Source organism: Tupaia chinensis, unplaced genomic scaffold (genome assembly GCF_000334495.1).
Source record: "Tupaia chinensis unplaced genomic scaffold, TupChi_1.0 Scaffold000199_1, whole genome shotgun sequence".
Lineage (NCBI taxonomy): Eukaryota > Metazoa > Chordata > Mammalia > Scandentia > Tupaiidae > Tupaia > Tupaia belangeri.
In genome coordinates this window covers 1,396,494-1,401,279 of record NW_006159674.1, presented here as the reverse complement: position 1 = coordinate 1,401,279, position 4,786 = coordinate 1,396,494, and positions in this window count along the sequence as shown.

Genomic DNA, 4,786 nt, shown 5'->3' with positions numbered 1-4,786 from the left:
GAGATCGCATTTTGTGTGCTATGATGATGCTTAGGGAAGGAATGTAAATTGAGTTACAAAAAAAAAAGTTTCAGGAAAAAAAATATATCTATTCAATGACTGCAGTATGATATGTAGCCCCAGCTAGGTGCTACTTTATAGGATATGTAAAGTTAGACTTGTGTTCATGGAAATGTGTGTGTCACCTGTGTTTGCTATGAGGGTATTTGGATTGATTAGGGTCTTTGGTGATTCAATAAAATGTGGGGGGAACAAAAAAGATTTCTACATTTTTTTTTTAAAGAGAGATTTTTGCTATAGGGTGTATGTACTCACCAGAGAGACAAAAAGCAACAGAAAGTGAGGAATCAGCCCCCCACGGGGGATGGCCACACAGCAGTTCCCTCTCCTCCTTTCTCCTCTTGGGATTTTGGGCACACACATACACAAACATGCTTGGTGTGAGTTTTTAGCTGCAGGAACCAGAACTGAAACTGTAGTCAACTATGTGGGAGTCTAGCGGTGTAACCATTACTCCATCTGCTGGCCCCGTAATTTTTTTTTTCTTTTGAGAGAGATTTTTGCTATAGGGCACATGTGCTGGCTAGAGAAATAGACAGAGACATAGAGACAGAAAGTGAGAAATCATCCCCCAGGGGGAATAGCCATGCTGCAATCCCTTCCTCAAACTCCTTTCAGAACCTTAGGCACATGAACACACACCCAGAGTGAGTTTTAAGTCTCCTGGTCCAGGACTCAAACCATGGTCCACTCTGTGGGAGTCCAATGATGTAACAAGTTCACCATCTGCTGGTCCCTCATGCAATGTAATTTTTTTAGAGCTTTTGCTATAGGGCATGTGTGCTTGCCAGAAAGACAGAGAGAGACAAAGAAACAGAAAGTGAGAAATCACCCCACAAGCGGATGGCCACACTGCAATCCCTTCTCCTTCATTCTCCTCTCAGGATCTTGGGCATGCACACACACCTGCCGGGCATGAGCTTAAGCCACCGGGTCCAGGACTCAAACCGCAGTTGATTACATGGGAGTCCAGTGACATAACCATTATGCTAACTGTTGGTCCCTCATGCAATGTAATTTTAATGGTGGATTTTTAAAAGGGATTTGAACACTTGGAAATCTCTGATTCCTTTTTCAATTCTTAGAGCAATCTCAGCCCTGGAGCTGTATGAGTTAGGGATTCTTGTAGCATTCTAGTCATAGAAAATTAAGAAATTTTTTTAACTTTCTAAAAATAAAATTGAAGGCGATTCCATAGGAGGTAGGTTCAATTTACAATCTTACCACATGCGTAAAAAATGTTTTAAAAAAATCTGTATGTAAAATTCTGGACATTTGTCAGAAAAGACGCCATGTACCATGGGACCAGCACTTAGCATAATAGCTGTATCGCTGGACTCCCACATAGTTGGCCACGGTTCAAGTCCCAGGTCTGGTGGTGTAAACTCACACCAGGCGCATGTGTGGGCATGTCCAAGATCCCTAGAGGAGAATGGAGGAGAAAGGATTGCAGCGTGGCCATCCCCCCGGGGGGTGATTTCTCGCTTTCTGTCTCTGTGTCTTCTCTGTCTGTCTGGAGAGTGTACGCGCCCTATAGCAAAAACCTCTCAAAAAAAAGAAGGAAAAAAAAAGAAAAGACTCCATGTACCATGAACTCTGTATAATACCAGCTGGTGTGACTGGATGTTCTAAGGGTGGCTGCTACCCTGGGGAGTCAAGTAAATAGTCCTAGGGCTTCAAACAGCCCAAGAAAGACTAAGTAAGAATATGTCTTTTTTAGGCTCTTACCTATGAGGTTAGATGGGTTTAAGTATTTCTTATGCTAGAACGAGACTAGTGTCAGAGAACACATACTGGCTGTGCCTTATACAAAGGAAGGTGTGGAATAGCCCAGAGAGTTGGTAGGTACCCTCAGGTCTCTATGCTCTCCTCACTAATATCAGAATCCAATAGCCAGTGGGTGTCCCTGGGACCAGGGAAGCCACACTACACTAATCGCAGTGTGCTTTGTTCCTATTTGGCCTTCCTAAGCTGTCTCACTGTCCTCTTAGGTGGATGCTTGTTGAATCATGGCTGTGAGTTTCATTTCTAGCATGCAGTCTGAGAGATTAACCAAGATGCATTGCTTATACTAGGAGCAGTACTGGAATCACAGTTACTTACTTTAGAAGAGGGGCAAGGTACACAGGAAGAAGGATCTCTTCACTCCTGGGATTTCTCGGTGGTGTTTCCCTTCAATTCACCTGAGGGCTACAAAAGTCAGAAACGTGGGTTGTGGTGCTGAACTGGGGCTGTAGCTTCTGCTTATCTTCAGCCAGTGTATCCTTCAGGGTTCAGTTTTAGAAAACAAAAACTCCTTTTGCTATTTTAAGGAAGAAGGGTTTTAAAAAATAAGAGAACTGGGTGTGAATGAAATAGTGGAAGGGCTAGAGAAGGAAATTTGAGCCCGAGCCTACAGGAATGGCTCCCAGAAGAGTATCACAGAACTGCCCCACCAACGGCCCAGCTTCTCCTGCCAGAGTCAAGACAACGAAGAATCAGGAAACTGCTCTTGGAATCAAAGCACCAGAAACTCACAGCCGAGACAGCAGTCCAGGGGTCAGGATGCCCCACTGCTGCCACTTTGCCTTCAAGGTCGAACTGCTCCTGCTGGACCTTGACCCCCATGGAGCTAATGGCTGGATAATGTGATGCCACTACAGGCTGCCCAACGGCCCACACCAGGCTTGCCCTCAGGAGACAGCAGCAGCAACAGTGCTTCTCCATACATATTTCTGTCTTGTAAATGTCCCACGAGTCCATCTGGTTGGCCAAAGTTAAATCTTATCAGGAACCCTAACTATAAGGGAAATCAGGAAATAGGAGTTTTTGTTTGTCCAGCCTTGCCCAGAAAAGAAGGCACCCCAGAAGGAGGAGGAAGTGACGTTGAGCACTAATCTACATGTAACTCAGCCAGCTTGCTGTGTCTCCAGGAGAAGGGGACAGTGGATTATGGAAAGCCACAGATGAAGGTATTTCTGGCTTGAGCCAGGAAAAAGGAGAGGAAGGCATAGCCTAAGGAAACAGGCAGGTCCAAGCACAGAGGCAGCGCTCTTTTTGGAATCCCTGTCAAATGCTGCCCTCTGATGTTCGTGGAGGGAACTACCTTTGAGAGGTGCTGAAAACAGCCTGATGAGAGAATGCTTCTAGCTATCATTTCTGGGGTAAACAGCTATGGACATCTGTACTTCACAGAAACCCATGGAATGGGCCACCAAAACTATTTCTGAGTGACTTGGTCAATTGGCACCCATATCGTTTTGTCAAGGTGTTACCAACTCAGACCGCTAGGTATTTCTCTCTTCAAAATCAAGAGTGGGTGAGTTTTAAGCATCCCTTGTAATCCATGAAATGATCGGGAAGCAAATGATTAAATTGTGAATTATGTGTACAAACTATGACCCAAGTGAGGACTTTACATAAAAATTATTTCATTTATTGCCAGTATTGTTCACTTTTTTAAAACTGCCAGAAGGTATGTGTACTCACCAGAGACAGAAAGAGAGAGAGAGGAGGGAGAAAGCACCTACCCCCAAGAGGGTAGAGTCGCACTGTAATCTCTCTTTCACCATTCCGTTGGGATTTGGGGCACGCACCTACACACACCCAGCATGTTTTTCAAGCCACCAGGGTCCGATTTGAGCCATGTGATTAGCCCTGTAGAATCCAGCTCCCTTAACCACAAGACCACAGGCTGGCCCACTATTATTGTTCATTTGACTTCTCTTTGTAACAATCTATCTTTACAAGGACCCGTCCGCTCATACCAAAAGCGTAGATAGTGATTAGAAAAAAGCGACATCACTGATTTTCAGAATTTTATGGGCTAGTGGGGAACGTATGCCAACAAAGCTTCTAATTAAAATTTGGCTCAGGGTAACCAAGAAATGAAAGTCACTCTGTTTAGAATTGTAAAATCTGTAACTATCAGCTGAGATCCAGAATTCTGGCCTAATTTCAAAGCCCACATGTCAGCGGATGTCTCTCAGACATCCCAAGCACACTCCTGCCTCAGTGCCCTTATTTGCCCAGTTGGAACACCCTCTCCCCAATTGCACATTCACAGGAGTGTGGTTCTCTCTTGCCTTCCTTCTAAGCTGCTAAAGTGGTATGGTCCAGGGGCTACACTAACAGCAGGTTAAGTCACAGTCTCCCCTCTTCTTTCCTTATGGCCATTTTGTGGCAAACTAGAACTATGGTTTGGGATTTCTTCTTCTTCCTTTTTTTTTTTTTTTTACTTTTTGTCACATGCGCTCATAAGAAAAAGGGAAAGGGAAAGTGAGAAATCACCCCGTGTGGGGATGGCAATGCCACAATCGCTTCTCCATTTTCCTCTCAGGATTTTGGGCAGGCATGCACATGTATCCACTGTGTCTTTCAAACCACCGGGTCTGGGACTCTAACCTTGTCATCTGCCATGTGGGATCCAGATACTTTAACCACTGTGCTACCGGCTGGCCCAGTTTGGGATGTTTGGTTGGAGAAAAGTGGTTTGGGTCTTGCATTGGACAGCTTTATCTGAGTTGTCTGTATTTGGGTCAAAAGTTAAACCACATTTATCAGCCATGTTACTTTGCTTTTCCTTTGCTAAACTTTCTTCAGTAGGTGCCTTCCTTTTCTGTTTCTCTGCAGTATTTAAATATTCACAGGGTCTCTGATGCAATTTCTTTCTAATAGCACCCCAATCTCACTCTGATTTCTAATGGGATTCTGACTTAAGAAGTGGATTCATGAGAAGAGGCCTCCT